The 16,969-nt window shown below is 45.4% G+C and overlaps 1 protein-coding gene across 4 annotated transcripts in view; it reads left to right on the top strand.

The window, feature by feature from the left end:
- The first annotated feature begins 15,483 nt into the window (after window positions 1-15,483).
- Window positions 15,484-16,969, top strand: part of FER (FER tyrosine kinase) — a 151,599-nt gene continuing 150,113 nt past the window's right edge. For all 4 annotated transcript variants that reach the window (XM_058826024.1, XM_058826022.1, XM_058826023.1 and 1 more), the window contains exon 1: window positions 15,484-15,540. The gene's annotated coding sequence lies outside the window, so the exon portion shown is untranslated. The remainder of the gene's footprint in view (window positions 15,541-16,969) is intronic.

Raw genomic sequence — 16,969 nt, 5'->3', positions numbered from 1 at the left:
GTGTGGAATAATAGTCACTGTTGCATAAAACCTTTGTTTGCAAATCCTACTGCTGGTTTCAGGATGATTCACTTGCCAGAGGTCCACATAAACCTGTGTGCATTTTCACCCATCCTTAAAACATATTATAGGCCTGCCAGGGGCTCCCTAGACTGTATAAATGCGATATAATCTACTAAATACCGATTACATGTCTATTGTGGCACAATATATTAGCTATGCCAGCAAGCACCAGCTTAATTTCCAGGGCTAGGATTTAGTCAGCTGGCCATAATTTAACCAGTAGCAGATAGCAGTCAAGTTTGCATTAAAATCTGAGAAAATTGCTGATCTCCATTCTCTCTCTCTCTTCTTTTAAAATATTTTTTTTAAATTATTTTTTCCACTATTCACCTTCTGAGAGAATCTATTTGTTAATGTATGTATGTTTATTCACAGACCTGACTAGCTGGTCTTTCCAGGCAAGTTGTGTGAGCTCTTACATAGTTAGAAGCAGTTTGGGATGGAGTCTGAGTGTCAAAAACTGTATGGCAGATAGCTCTTTGTACCCAGTTTTTATTGCTGTGCTGTGTAATACTTAAAAGACAATTTTAGTTGTGAAACACACTCTGCTTCAAAAAGAGTAATGATGTGGAAAGTATCCCAGGGGACTGAGCTCCTGGAATCTAAAGCAGTTTCTGATAAGCAGAAATTCCACTTTAGAGAACTTCTAAAGAAATCCCTATGTCCCTCCATAAAAGCTTCAAAGTAAATAATGGCAAAATTGACATTTTTTGCCTTGGGAGCTCTACTGCTGTCTCTTTCTAAATCCTTCAGCTCTGTAGTTTGCAATGATGTGTTGTTCCTCCAGGTACTCTCTTACTAATAGGTACTGAAAAAATATTGCCGGACAGGACAGTTCTATTACAAAAGACATAGGATTTTAACACGTTTCTGACATCAGGACAACAGTAATACCTTGGCTTTTCCCTTGAGGTCTATCTAAGTAGCAAAAACAAAATTATAAAATATGGGGCAACTTATACCCCACACAGGAAAAAACCTCCCAAGTACTTTCCCTCATGGAAGTGAGAAAGTAAGAAAAATATTTTAACAGGTTTTAATATTGAAATTACCCTTGGCACCAGAGAAAGTAAAAAATAACAGTAGAGTAATCCAATTTTACAAATCAAATCTGTCCAACTCTTTTTGTCACATCTAGGAGAGGTTTGGAGGAAGAGCTGCATCTCTTGGTACCCTGGTTCTGGGAAACATCTCCATCACTTTCCTATAAAGATGTCAAGTCACTTAACCAGCCATGGTGCTGTGGAGACAAATTTATATAAACCCTTCACCCTAAAGAAAGCTTTGCCTTAAAGGAACAGCACTGAAGAAATATGTAATCTTATAAACTGTTTCACATCTGCCTTCTTTGGGATTTTCAGATTTATAAAATTTACCTTTATCTTCTGCTGCTGCTTACATTTTTGAAAGACTCTTGTTCTTTGCTGTAGTAAGATATAAGCACAATCTATCCAGAATGATTAAATCATCAACATGTCCTGCTGTCTCAAGGCAAAGGCTGAGCTTCTAGATCATGGATTAACAAGTTCTGTTTTAATGATGTTTGTTTGTTTGTTTCCTTGCAGGATTTAATTTAGTTTTATCAGTTTTCTTTACAATATAATCCTACCAAAAGCTGTGTCAGCACAATCCAGGGTAGTAGCATACTGCAGCATGGGAAGAGGAATGTACATTGTACTTGAGATGCAGGAATACTTTAAGCTAGAATTTGTTCTCAAGGTGGCTTTTTTAAGATACTGAAAACTGTTTTATACAAATGTATTCACAGTGAAGGCTGCGATTTATTTAAGCATATAAAGTAGCTTCGTATGTACATTACGCTTCTGACTTCTCAGACCAGAAAAAAATCTCCTATCCCAGTGTTGAGGGTTAGGTGGGAATTTTTACCCATTATGTGCTGGGAAGCCTAACTACCGGTACTTAAGGGTGCTCACAAAGGACAAAGGGTAGCCGGGCCCAGGGTGGCGGGGAAGGGGGCAGAAAAGGAGGGTGGGGACAGTTTTTGGCTGGCTTTTTTTTCCTCGGCTTCGGGGAAGAAGGACGTTCGTGCGCCGGGTCGCGGAGCTGCTGCCTCTCCTTCTCCCCTCTTTGGTTGGTGGCCTCGCACCCCCTGTCCTGCCAGGCATCGCCGTGGAGCTGCTGATACACCTCATCCACCAGCCCAGGATCGCAGCTCGTCCCTGCTGTTCCAGCTGACTGTTTCCTCGGAGCCCTGCAGGAGCACCAGGACTGACTGCCCGAGGGGTTTGTGAAAACAAAGCCTCTCCTCCATCCCGTCTCAGCCGAGAAAGCTGTCCCGGGGTCCCTGGTTCTGTTTTCTTGTTATTGCTGTAGTTATTGTTTGTTTGTTTACCTGGTTATACTAGTAAAGAACTGTTATTCCTATCCCCAGATCGCTGCCTGAAAACCCTTTGATTTCAAAATTATAATAATTCGGAGGGAGGGAGTCTACATTCTTTCATCGCAAGGGAAGCTCCTGCTCTCCCTAGCAGACACCTGTCTTCTAGAACCAAGACAGATTTTGGCGCCCAACGTGGGGCACTGAGAGAAAAAGGGCAAAAAAGGAATAACAGTTCTTAAATAACCTAACTTTTGTGTGCTAAATTTAGAAACCTTGTTAGGTAGAACCATGTTGTTTAGCTTACCCAGGTTTGTGGGCCATGTGGTCACAGCTATATTTCTCCCATTTGCTGCACCTTACCTAAATATGGGTCCTATAACTAAAGCTACTGTAGCTATTATCCAGCTTGTTTTGTAGGTTGATAAGGTGAAGAATTCATGGATGTTTAACGTCCTCTGGACGGCGGGCTCATGGATTCAGAGCTGTCACACACTAACTGGATGGTTTTCAGGTTACTTTAATAATGGTACCTACTGGGAGAAAAAGACAGCTGGGGAAATTTTCTCCCAACCTTTCACCCAGTTCCTTGAGCCTACCCCGCCAGTTTTCAAAGGGCTAAAATCTTCTCTAGATGCTAATGACATCATACAGTGGCTGGTGTTGCTGATAGGCCTGTTCTACCTAGCCTTCAGAGACAAAGGGAAAGAGACCGGAGGTGCTGCCCCAGAACCTGCCCCTGCCCCAGAGACAGGGAGTGGTGCTCCAGAGCCTGCCCCTGCCCCAGAGACTAGGGGTGCTGCTCCAGAGCCTGCCCCTGCTCCAGAGACAGGGAGTGCTGCTCCAGAGCCTGCCCCTGCCCCACAGCCCACCTCAGAAATGAACCACCCAGGGTGGGTGGGGGTGCTGGTGAAGGAGATGCATGAGATAGGCCAGATGCTAAAGGAGTGCATTTACTCAGCTGCTGGGAAACCCTTCCCCTGCCCCAAAGAGGGAGAGTCTGATGGTGCAGCAGTGGAACCCACAGATGTTACAACCATCCAGGTTCCAGCTGAACCACAAGGGCAGTCACAGCCAGCAGCTGTTGCCCCTGTAGAAACAAGGAAGTCTAAGATGAAATCACAGCACCCTGCTGATAAGGATAAGAAAAGAAGGTCCTCACAACCCACAGGGGAGCCAGAAGTTGAAATCATTACTGAGTCTCTGACATATGACAGTCTCCGTAAGTTACAAAAAGACATTGTGAGGCGGGGGCGTGAGCCTTATACCACCTGGTTACTTCGGGTCTGGGACCTTATGGGTACAGGCGTGCAGCTGGATGGTGGTGAAGCGAGGAATGTGGGACCCTTGACGCAGGACTCAGGTGTGAATCAGATATTCGTCAGGGAGCAAGGGCCCCTTTCCCTCTGGGAGCGGCTTTTGATGAGTGTAAGAGAAAGGTTTGTCCATAGAGAGAGAATGGAAGAGCACTATCATAGAAGGGAATGGAAAACCATTGAGGAAGGGATCCAACAGCTGAGAGAAGTGGCGATATTAGAGGTCCTTTTTGGAAGGGGTGGACAGCATGATAATGACCCCGACAAAGTCAGGTGCACTGGGCAGATGTTGTGGAGTCTGGCAAATCTAGGGCCACGTGACTACACCACCTATATTGCAACGATTAATGCCGATAACGGCCGAGAGACGGTGGGTTCTGTTGCCACCAAGCTTAGAAATTATGACAGTATGGTCCATGGCCCACATCAGGCTAAGATTTCTGCTGTGATTAAGGAACTCAAAGAGGAGATGAGGGAAATGAGAGAAGAGATGAAGAAGAGCAGTTCCCATATGGCACCAGTGCGGGTCACAAGCCCAAAACTCCAAGCCCCACGTCCCCCAGCTAGAGAGAGAGGGTACACCTCACGAACTGAGCTGTGGTTCTTTCTACGTGACCATGGGGAAGACATGAGAAAGTGGGATGAGAAACCCACTTCTGCCCTGGCAGCACGAGTGCGTCAACTCAGGCAGGGAACCAGTAACCAGAAAGGTTCCACTAAAGTGAAGGTAGCCTCAACCTCCCGTGATGAAACTGCCAGATATTACAGAAAAGAGGATGATCCCCTTGAAAGAACCTCTAGCATGTATGCCCAGGGAGGAGAGGATGACCAGTGCTAGAGGGGCCCTGCCTCTAGCCAGGAAGAGGCACGGGAAAACCGGGTCTTTTGGACGGTGTGGATCCGATGGCCTGGCACATCAGAGCCACAAAAATACGAAGCTTTAGTTGATACTGGTGCACAGTGTACCCTAATGCCATCAGGACATGTGGGGGCAGAACCTGTTTCCATTGCTGGGGTGACGGGGGGATCGCAGCAGTTGACTCTGTTGGAAGCTGAGGTGAGCCTGACTGGGAAGGAGTGGCAGAAACATCCCATTGTGACTGGCCCAGAGGCCCCGTGTATTCTGGGCATGGACTTCCTTCGAAATGGCTATTACAAAGACCCAAAGAGACTCAGGTGGGCTTTTGGAATAGCTGCTGTAGAGGCAGAAGACATTAAACAATTGAACACCTTGCCTGGACTATCAGAGAACCCATCTGCAGTAGGACTCCTGAAGGTGGAAGAACAGCGAGTGCCAATTGCCACCTCGACAGTGCACCGCCGACAGTATCGGACAAATCGAGATGCTGTGATCCCCATCCACAAGATGATCCGAGAACTGGAGAGCCAAGGGGTGGTCAGCAAAACCCACTCACCCTTCAACAGCCCCATCTGGCCTGTGCGCAAGTCTGACAGAGAATGGAGATTGACTGTAGACTATCGTGCATTGAATGAAGTGACTCCACCGCTGAGCGCTGCCGTGCCGGACATGCTGGAGCTCCAGTACGAGCTGGAGTCCAAAGCAGCGAAGTGGTACGCCACTATTGACATTGCTAATGCATTTTTCTCCATTCCCTTGGCAGCAGAATGCAGGCCTCAGTTTGCCTTCACGTGGAGGGGAGTGCAGTACACCTGGAACCGACTGCCCCAGAGGTGGAAGCACAGCCCCACCATCTGCCATGGACTGATCCAGGCTGCCCTGGAAAAGGGTGAAGCTCCAGAACATCTGCAGTACATTGATGACATCATTGTGTGGGAGAACACAGCAGTGGAAGTATTTGAGAAAGGAGAAAAGATCATCCAGATTCTGCTAGAAGCCGGCTTTGCCATCAAGAAGAACAAAGTCAAAAGACCTGCTCGAGAGATCCAGTTCCTGGGAGTAAAGTGGCAAGATGAGCGGCGTCAGATTCCCACTGAGGTCATCAATAAGATCACTGCAATGTCTCCACCAGCCAACAAGAAGGAAACACAAGCTTTCCTAAGTGCCATAAGTTTTTGGAGGATGCACATTCCTGAGTACAGCCAGATCGTGAGCCCTCTCTACCTGGTTACCCGAAAAAAGAATGATTTCCACTGAGGCCCTGAACAGCAGCAAGCCTTTGCTCAGATCAAACAGGAGATTGCTCATGCAGTAGCCCTTGGCCCAGTCAAGACAGGACCAGATGTGAAGAACGTGCTCTACTCTGCAGCCGAGAACAATGGTTTGTCCTGGAGCCTTTAGCAGAAAGTGCCTGGGGAGACTCGAGGCCGACCACTAGGATTCTGGAGCCGAAGCTACAGAGGGTCCGAAGCCAACTACACTCCCACAGAGAAGGAAATCTTAGCTGCCTATGAAAGAGTCCAAGCCGCCTCAGAAGTGATTAGCACAGAAGCACAACTCCTCCTGGCACCCCGACTGCCAGTGCTGGGGTGGATGTTCAAAAGAAAAGTTCCTGCTACTCACCACGCCACCGACGCTACATGGAGCAAGTGGATCGCCCTCATCACGCAGCGCGCCCGTATTGGAAACCCAAATCGCCCTGAGATTTTAGAGATAATTACAAACTGGCCTGAAGGTGAAAACTTTGGTCTCACTGATGAAGAGGAGCAGGAACAAGTGACACGGGCTGAAGAAGCTCCACCGTACAACCAACTGCCAGCAGAAGAAACACGCTACGCTCTGTTCACTGATAGTTCCTGTCGCATCGTAAGAATGAACCGGAAGTGAAAAGCAGCCGTATAGAGCCCCACACGACAGGTTGCAGAGGCCACTGAAAGAGAAGGTGGATCAAGCCAACTTGCTGAACTCAAAGCTGTTCAACTGGCCCTGGACATTACTGAAAGAGAGAAGTGGCCAAAGCTCTACCTCTACACTGATTCATGGATGGTAGCCAATGCTCTGTGGGGATGGTTGGAAAGGTAGAAAAAGGCCAACTGGCAACGCAGAGGAAAGCCAATCTGAGCTGCTGATGAGTGGAAAGACATCGCCACCAGGGTAGAGAAACTGTCTGTAAAGGTCCGTCATGTAGATGCCCATGTCCCCAAGAGTAGGGCTAATGAAGAGCACCGAAACAATAAGCAAGTGGATCAAGCTGCAAAGACAGAGGTGTCAAAGACAGACTTAGATTAGCAACACAAGAGAGAGTTGTTCCTAGCTCGATGGGCCCATGATGCCTCAGGTCATCAGGGTAGAGATGCCACCTATAAGTGGGCACGAGACCGAGGGGTGGATCTAACCATGGACAGTATTTCTCAGGTTATCCATGACTGTGAGACGTGTGCCACGATCAAGCAGGCCAAGCGGTTGAAGCCCCTCTAGTACGGTGAGCGGTGGTCCAGATACAAGTATGGAGAGGCCTGGCAGATTGACTACATCACACTGCCCCAAACCCGCCAAAGAAAGCGCTACGTGCTCACCATAGTAGAAGCCACCACTGGATGGCTGGAAACCTACCCTGTGCCTCATGCCACTGCCCGGAACACCATCCTGGGACTTGAAAAGCAGGTCCTTTGGAAGCATGGCACCCCTGAGAGGATTGAGTCAGACAATGAGACTCATTTCAAGAACAGCCTCATAAACAGCTGGGCTAGGGAACATGGCATTGAGTGGGTGTATCATATCCCCTACCATGCACCCGCTGCTGGAAAAGTTGAACGGTGCAATGGCCTGCTTAAAACCAGCTTGAAGGCGCTAGGTGGGGGAACTTTCAAGAACTGGGAGATTAATTTAGCAAAAGCCACATGGTTAGTGAACACCCGAGGTTCCACTAACCGAGCAGGCCCTGCCCAATCTGAGCCCTTTAGAACGACAGATGGAGATAAAGTTCCAGTGGTACATATGAGAGGTATACTGGGAAAAACTGTTTGAGTTAATTCTGCCTCCAGCAAAGACAATCCAATCCGTGGGGTTGTCTTTGCTCAAGGACCGGGTTGCACTTGGTGAGTGATGCAAAAAGATGGAGAGACCCGGTGCATACCCCAAAGGGACCTGGTTTTAGGGTGAACTACCCATGACACTGTGCTTGTATCTATATCTGCATGTACATATGTATATAGTTAAAGTAGTATGTGTTAGTGTATAATTTAAAAGTTTAATATTTAATGTAACATTTTGGTATGGGAAAAAATTCGGGGTGGATAGTGTTGAGGGTTAGGTGGGAATTTTTACCCATTATGTGCTGAGAAGCCTAACTACCGGTACTTAAGGGTGCTCACAAAGGACAAAAGGTAGCCGGGCCCAGAGTGGCGGGGAAGGGAGCAGAAAAGGAAAGTGGAGACAGTTTTTAGCTGGCTTTTTTTTCCTCGGCTTCGGGGAAGAAGGACGTTCGTGCGCCGGGTCGCGGAGCTGCTGCCTCTCCTTCTCCCCTCTTTGGTTAGTGGCCTCGCACCCCCTGTCCTGCCAGGCATCGCCGTGGAGCTGCTGATACACCTCATCCACCAGCCCAGGATCGCAGCTCGTCCCTGCTGTCCCAGCTGACTGTTTCCTCGGAGCCCTGCAGGAGCACCAGGACTGACTGCCCGAGGAGTTTGTGAAAACAAAGCCTCTCCTCCATCCCGTCTCAGCCGAGAAAGCTGTCCCGGGGTCCCTAGTTCTGTTTTCTTGTTATTGCTGTAGTTATTGTTTGTTTGTTTACCTGGTTATACTAGTAAAGAACTGTTATTCCTATCCCCAGATCGCTGCCTGAAAACCCTTTAATTTCAAAATTATAATAATTCGGAGAGAGGGAGTCTACATTCTTTCATCGCAAGAGAAGCTCCTGCTCTCCCTAGCAGACACCTGTCTTCTAAAACCAAGACACCCAGGTTTGGAGGGGATGATGCCACCAAAGAGGTAATTTAACCCTGTTGCTTCAGGAAAGGCACATCTTAGTAGCAATATTAGTCTGAGGAATTTCCACACTCATCCTCCTTCCCTGACTCCTCACTTGTGGCTGAGTTATGCTGGCCCAACACCTTTCTGGCTGTGGAGTTCAGCAAATAGGGAACACACTTTGTTTGAAAAATCATGACAAGACTTACAAAATGAAATTATGTACATTTTAAAATAACAGGGTATTTTTTAAAGCCAGGTCATCTCCGTTATCTCTTTTGCAAAACAGTTGAATAAATGTTTTTGGAAGCAGAAGTGAGGAGAATGCTGAAGACTGAGGAGGGAAATAATTCTGAAGTGAAAGGGTAGATTCCTCTAAGGCAAAAGAATCAATGGTGACTTCAGGTATTGTATCCAAAGATTTAAAATCATCAACTTCAGTCTGAAATAAAATACCAAAAGAAAGCTCAGTGGGCTTTTACCTAGTTACATCCACATAGAGCTGGCCTTCTTTCTTGTAGCTGAAAAATGAACTTGCTTTAACAACATTGAAATCTTGTAAGATGGCTTCTGTATCATCTGAATGTTAAACATTTACACTATTTTTTAGTCTGGAGAAGTAAGCAGCAAAATATAAATCCCATGATTTTCAAGAAGAGACATTTAGCTGAGAAATTATTATTCCTTTAGTTTAAGAGTAATAGTGAGCTCTGGTGTTGTTGGTTGTTGGTTTGGGGGTTCTTTTTTTTTTTTTTTTTTTAAGTAGTCAGGTGCATAGTAACATGGATTAGCAATGCTGCTTCACAGAGCTAGAGGTAGGAAAATTAAATCAGTATGTCAGTCTGTAATGCCATCTGATGCACAGGATAAAACTTGTCATATCAGGAATGTGGGATCATAATGGCATTGTATAAACTCTATTATTATTTTTTAATTGATCTAAATGCTCAGGAACTTATCTATAGGTCTCCTCCCTTATCACAAGTTGATGCAGGACGTTACTTAACCCCCTATTTAGATTTCTGTGTGTGTTCCAGTACTTGAACAGTGTATCTGTGACCATCTATTACGTTGTAGCCTATGATTCTAATTAATGGAATTAGCAGTAAAGATATCAGGACTTTAAATATTTGTAAGAAATAAGGTGTTTGAATATAAGATCAGGAATTTGAAGGCATGTCTTTAGCTTTGGATTATGAGTGGATACTCCACTGCATGCTTGTTCTTTGCATTCAGGCATTAGCAAAGATCAGTAGCAGCTTTTAAGAATAAAACCACGATTTGAATTCCCTCATATCAGTGGGAATCTTTCTTTCTGTCTTCTGAGTTTTAATTCATTGTAAAAGTAAAATGTTCCTCTTCCTTCTCTGAGAAGTTCTGTGGCAGATTACAGTTTACACAGATAAAAACAAATTGTGTATGTGTACACTGAGCATGCTTATTTGTATGTGTATATACACATATATGGGCATGTATATAATGTAAATATGCAAATATTTATGGAAATGTAGAAGTGTGCTTACTTCTGTTAATTCCACCATCATTTATTTAGCCACCATAGAGAAGCAAATAGTCAAATGAATGTGAATTGGGATGGAAAAGCATTGGCAAGTATTAGGATCTAGGAATGTATATCTGGACTATAGCTTAGAGCTGGGAAAATCCTGTCAGGTTATTCTAAGTAAACCTCCAGGCCCCTTAAACACAAAATGTGTAGTTTTAAATAGTACAGCATAGATTAGAAAAGGTTCTGAAGGCAGCACTAGTCAGATCGTGGTGTTGTCATAGCAACAGACATTGAAATTCAAAATATGAAGTACAAAATGGGGGTGGGAGAAAAAGGATAGAGAGGAGAAAAATAGCAAGTAATAATGAAAATCTCTAAAAAGAATATGAAACTAAGACTTCTATACTCAGTGATAGAATAACTATAATATCCTTACTCTGCTTACTATTATTTGCTTTTTTTTACCTTTTCCATACAAAAATTTGAAAATGCTTTGTAAATGTTAACAATCTACATCTTCTAACATCCTGCAAGGAAAGTATTGATGTTGTTATTTATAGATAGAAATACTGAGGCAGAGAGTGCTTTGCATAAGTAGAATAATACCTATGGCAGAGGTAAAAAGAGAGTTCAGCTGTTTGCTTAGCTCTGTATTCACAAGCTCTTTGCTTCATTGCTTTAACATGCCTCAGTTTTATGATGTTATTATCTGGCTAGGCAATAGCAGAACCAGAGTAATTTTCGTAAGAGTGGTAGAAACATTATTTTTCTGACACAAAAGCCCTGGTGCTTTAATACATATTTTGTATAGTTATTTAAGGGTTTGTCAGTATTTCTGTACAATAATCATGACAGAAAATAAGAAAACAATGAGTAAAATGGTAAATTGCAATTTTTTTCAAAGATGTTCGATAGTTTAGAAAAAGACACTCATTCATGCCTTACTCATCAAGGTACTGCAGCAAATCTAATCCAACAGGAAGGAATAAACCTGCCTTTGTTGGGGAATCAAGAAAACAAACAGCAGGTTAAAAGCCTGAGCTAACATTTTTGTTGGGTTTTCTTTTAAATTTTATTATTTTATCTTTCACTGACATATCTTTACAATCTTTACTTCTGAGTATATATCTATATTAATATTTCTGTATTGCTGAGTTGCATATAATAGAATTCTTTGGTATATCCAGGAGCTTTTTTTAATGTTGCATTTTGCAATGACTCCCATTTTACTTCAGCACTACGACAGAGCGATAATGAGGAACTTTCCATCTCTCTGTTTCCTACATTTATATTTCTTTCCCAGGCATATAATTTAGCTTAGAGTCATTATTCTTGAAGTAATATAATGCTACAGTACGTCTCCTAAGAATAACTTTGAGGTTTTTCAACATCAGGATTGAACAGCAGTATAGAACAACAGATAACTTGCATGTCACATCCAGGAATTTTAGGCAATGAGCCATAAGCAAAGAAACTAGATAAATGTAGAAAAGAAGCATTAAAAATTATGAAAATATGCTGACTGAATTATAGACGACTTGCAGTGTACCAGAGAAGTTGCAGCAAACAGAAGAACAAAATGAAAATAATTATTGAAACCTATAGCTTACCTGAATAAGGCAAGAGTTTAACTATTTAAGAAGCAAACCTCTGGTATTTCTAGGGTCACAATGGTGGGTGAATAGATTATGATAGACTGAAAAGTCTCTAGTAGTCAGAAAGCCAGAAGAAATTGAAGCATGAGCTTACAGAAAATAAGTCATGTGAGAGGTGAAGGATGTCCCAGGATAGTGAACTAATTTCTCCAGATATTTTTACCAGACAGCTGCTATTGTTTCAGGTGGTTGGGCCATGAAATACTCTGCCTGGTAGCTGTTATGGAGCTGCACCATGAAACCTGGCATGTATCCAGGTTCTTGCCACACTTCTTGAGGCAGTTTTGCAATGAGATCTGAAATACTTCTTCAATGCCACTGTTGTCTAAACCATCAGGCTTTAAGTACTGATGCTGATCACCTCTGGTCCAGCATGAAGATATAATGTGTAAGAGTTAACATCAGGAGCTGTTGAGGGCAGAATGGAAACTTTCAACAGTGCTTATGAGGGAAGCCCTCTTGCTGCATCATGAGGTTCAGAAAGGTTCTAGCTTTCTAATGTTCTTTTCAGAGAGGAAGCTAGGTGTGGCTGGATCAAAACCCAGTCCCAGACTCAGTCAAGTGTTCATGTCTGAAGATTTTTATAGGCGTAATCAAACCTTAGCACAGCTTTATCCTGCAGAGTTAAGGATAGCAAGCCAATACAGAAGAATTATTTATTTTAATTGATGATAAAAGTGCTTATACTTAAGGGATCTTAATCAGAATTTGTTACTACACAGTGAAGACAGTTATAACTACTAGTATAGTGCATGATGTATTGAAACAATACTGAAGGAGCGATATTAAAGCCAGCAAAACAATTACTAAGCAGAGATTGGTGTTACCCATACTGACAACAAAGGGCAAATCTCTTGCTCAGCCTTGAGGGGCATCCCCATTCAAGGGTGGAGTCTCCACACTCACTCTGAGAAGTGGTGTGTTAGAATTCCCTGCAACTAAAAGGAGGGGCTGGGCTTTTGTGGTACAAGGTGATTCACAGTCACATGTCTCTGGGCCTGCAGCATCACCTCAGCAGCTTGAGATAAACTATCAGCACTTAGACTTGTTGGGCCTTCAACAGCAACTTCACCTGGCACATCCTCACCACTGCCAGTTTCCATCAGGAAAAGTTGTTCATCACATCCTCCAAATGTTTCACTTTGGGACTGATGAATCAGGCTGATTCTTCAACACCAAGCACAGCATGAGGCGCCTTCCCCATCCACTAGTGATAATTTTTGCAAATAGGGTCAAGTTTGAGCTGTTTAACCCCCACTTAAGCAAAGCATCCTGCTACAGGAGCAAAGGGGAGAGGCTGGAAGAAAGTACATCCAGGGACTGACAGAATGTGTTGAGGCAAGAACACATCCATTTCCCTGATCCTTTTTGTCTCTTCTGGGTAAGTGCAGGAAGCAGCAATTGTACCAATTTTGTACTTAGGTGGTGGGCCCTGGGTCAGTCTTGGGAGGAAATATGTACTGGGCTGAGTGAAGGACTGTGTGCAGAGCTGGAACATTGAGACTGGTTGGAGGACTGGGACAAATTTACAAATTACAAATAAATTTGTGTATTTGAATTTTAATTGCAAGTACTGATAAATTTTTAATTTTTTTTGTATTCAATTAATAAGTGCACTCTCTATATAAAATTAACATTTTTATTTTCAAACTATTTTGCGTATCTTTACACTACATTGCAGTGACTATAGTATAGGAACATCTCTTTTTCATCTTTATTTAACAAATATATGAACGCTCCAGGGGGAAAAAACCCAACCCTGTTACATAAAAAAGCACATAGAATCCTTTCATCCTCAAAAATCAAGCAGGTTCTTTGATAAAGTTTAAAAATTTCTGATCAGAAAAAAGCTAATGAGGAAAGGTTCTTTTACCCTCTACCATTGCCTGCGAATTTTCACAAAGCTGAAGGGTCTCAAGGCCACCTAAAATACCAAACTGTAGACAAAAATCATGCAACATCTTCCATAGCACATGAGACTGACAAGATACCTCCCCAGTAAAATAGTCTGTGCTTTAATAAAGCTGAACCAAGGCTGGCTCAGGATGTTTGCACCAGCGTCTGTCATAAAACACTCTAACTGATGACTTCTTACAGCAAATTCAGTATTAGCATATAAGATTTTTATCCCAGATCTAACATAGCTGGAAATCTACAAATGTAAATTACATCATAAACCCCATTTACTGCAGCTAAATAGCGTTTTTTTCCTTCAGAACTATGTCAATTTGTTTATGACTGCATATAGGTCTCAATTTGCCTCAAGGTGCATAGGGATGAGGTACAAAGGAATGTAATTTTTTCTTATTTGATAAACAGGTAAATGAAGGAAATTATTTCTGTAAGCTGTTTGGGAAGAAAAGGTGTGAATGGCTTAAACAGAGGTAGAAAACTGCACTCAGCAAAGTTTCATTAATGCTCTTTAAACACTTTGGTCCAAAAAGAAGCCGTGAATTGGAACATGACTGCTCTGTGCACATCTCTGGTTTTAGGGTATTTCCTAAATATCAGCCTCTCAGGAAAAAAGAAAAAAAATATAGATATACTTATCTATAAGTCTAATCTAAACAGTTAAGGGGCTCTTCAGGATCTGTGAAATGTGCAACCAGGCTATGTTATTCTTCTTCATTAAATTGACTTTTTTTTTCATTTGCTTTGAGCATAATCTATTATAAAAGACAATATAAAAGGCTTTAGTATTCATGGGTTTTCCTGAAACCTTTCAGTGTATTGTCACAATAATAGCTTTTTTTCCCATTTTTTTTTTTCCTTGGATTTTTTCCTCCCTCTTGTTTTTCTTCTTATTTTTTTTCCTCTCCGGACACCCCTTTCTTTCCTTTTTTTTGCATTTCATTTTCACTTTTCAGTTTTTCTTCCCCGCTTTTCCCTTTTATTCCCTTCTTTTTCCTGACACTTTTTTCCTTTTTTTCTGACACTTTTTCTCTTCCTTTTGCCTTCTTTTTTTCTTCCATTCACCTCCTTCCTTTCTCATTTTGTTTTCTTTTTCTTCCCCTTTTACCCTGTTTACCGTTTGCCCCTTCTCACCTTTTTTAATTTTTTTCCCTTATATTTCCCCCATTTTTTTCCCTTCCACACCCATTTCTCTTTTCCTCCCCCCTTCTTTTTCCACTTCTCGCTGCTTCTCTCTGGCGCTGAGCTGTCGAAGCATCAAATCACAGGGACTCCTTGTCCACCTGTCCGCCGGCAGCCGCGGTGCCCAGGAGTTATCTCTCAGCATCGCGCACCACCGAGCCTCACAAGCCTCTCCCTGCCGGTAGCGCGGGCAGCAGGGACCCGCGGGGACGTCCCCAGGGCTGTCCGCAGGTCTGTCCGCAGGTCTGTCCGCAGGTCTGTCCCCAGGGGTGTCCCCAGGGCTGTCCCCAGGGGTGTCCCCAGGTCTGTCCGCAGGTCTGTCCCCAGGTCTGTCCCAGGTCTGTCCCCAGGTCTGTCCGCAGGTCTGTCCCAGGTCTGTCCCCAGGTCTGTCCCCAAGGGTGTCCCCAGGTCTGTCCCCAGGTCTGTCCCCAGGGCTGTCCCCAGGTCTGTCCGCAGGTCTGTCCCCAAGGGTGTCCCCAGGTCTGTCCCCAAGGGTGTCCCCAGGGCTGTCGCGGCGCGGGCACGGCGGGGGAGCGTTGCCAGGAGACGGAGGCGCGCGGGAGGCGCTGGCGCGAGCATAACCCGCCCCGCCTTCGCCGCGCGCGTCAGCGGGAGGCGGACCGCGCCGCCATTGGCCGGCGGGGCGGCGGGCGGCTCCGCGCGCATTGGCCCGCGCGGGTCACGCGGCGCGGGCGTGCCCCGTGACGCGCGCGGCGGCGGAGGGGGCTCGGCTTGTCAGGTAGGGACGGTCCGCGCGCGCCGCCCGCGGCCCCGCCAGCGCCGCGCTCGCGCAGGGCTCCGGCCGCCCTCGCCCCGCCGGCCCCTTGGCTGCCCCGCCCCGGCCTGCGACCCCCGGGAGCGCCGGGAACACCGGAAGCGCCGGGACCCCCGGTCGGCACGGGGAGGCGGGCGGGCCCCGAGCCGGCTCTACCTGCGGGCGGGGCGGGGCGGGGCGGGGCGGGGCGGGGCGGGCAGCAGCGCCGCTCGCGGTTCGCTCCACCGGGGCGGTGGCGGCGGCGGCCGCATCCGGTCGCGTCCCGGTGGCGTCCCGCGGGGAGGTGTCAGAGGCGCCGCTCTCCCGGCGGCGGCTCCGCCCTGGCGGGGCAGGGGCAGCGCCGCGGCCGCGAATCCCGCCCCCTCCCCGGGTCCGCCGCCGAGATCCGGCCCGGGGGAGGCATAGGGCGGGTTCGGTCCTGGTTCGGCGGTGCCGGCCTCCGGCCCGGCGGTGGTGGGTGTGTCTGTTCCCCTCCCGTGCTCGGGGAGTAACGGGAGGACGCGCCGGCCACCTCCAGGAGCTGCGATGTATGATCATCCCGGCGTCCCAATAAATACAACAGCCCGGGGGAGTCGGTTTGGGTTTTTGAGTTCTGTTCCACCCTGGTGCCGCCTGGCAGTTCTGTACGGCACAGCGGCTGCCTGAACTTCTGCATTAGTGTTGGATGCAGAACCATGGTGGGGCCTTCTCAGTGTAGCTGCCCTGGCGCTCTTCGTGTGCGTTTTAATGCTTTGTGTGTTTGAGATTTTGGTATCTGCACGGGTACTGAATACTCATATTTGGTGTTCGAGAATGGATTACACAGAAGGGCAGTAAACATCCCTTTTCATGTTGGAGTATGGTTCCGTTTGGATAGATTTTACATGAGCATACTCCCCTGAAGTGACACATCCTCTGTGAACACCAGGGGTTTTGCACGACCTTTAAAACAAGCCAGTTCATTTTCTCTTTGCATGAGGGCATCACGGCTTTTCAGCCAGGTGAAATAACTTTTACCTGCTTTGAAGCAGACCTGTTCAAAGTGGCTTTAGTCCTCTGCTCTGTTGTACTGCAGATTCCTTCAAGAAGTTGCAGTGTGAAAAAAAAAAACTTCTTGACCAAAAAATAATATTGGGTATTAAAATAATTTTATTAAAATAAATTAGTTTTGCTTGCTTAATACTACCTAACGAGGAGATTGCTTCTGCAGTTTATTTTATGTAAGTGCTAGTCTTTGAGAGTCTCAGAGAAATGTGATGTTGGCACATCATTGCTCACAGTCAAAGCAAATTGCAAATAATGGATACATTGTAGGTTAAGTTAGAGTTGTGATTGTTGTTGGTGAGACCAATATATGTTCCCTCATTTTATAAATTCCTTGTAAGGTGTTGACAGAAATTGTCAGTACAGTTAC

The sequence above is a fragment of the Poecile atricapillus genome, chromosome Z, assembly GCF_030490865.1.
Source record: "Poecile atricapillus isolate bPoeAtr1 chromosome Z, bPoeAtr1.hap1, whole genome shotgun sequence".
NCBI classification, from domain to species: Eukaryota; Metazoa; Chordata; class Aves; order Passeriformes; family Paridae; genus Poecile; species Poecile atricapillus.
The sequence above is the reverse complement of the archived record's forward strand: the minus strand, read 5'-3'. Positions and strand labels throughout refer to the sequence as shown.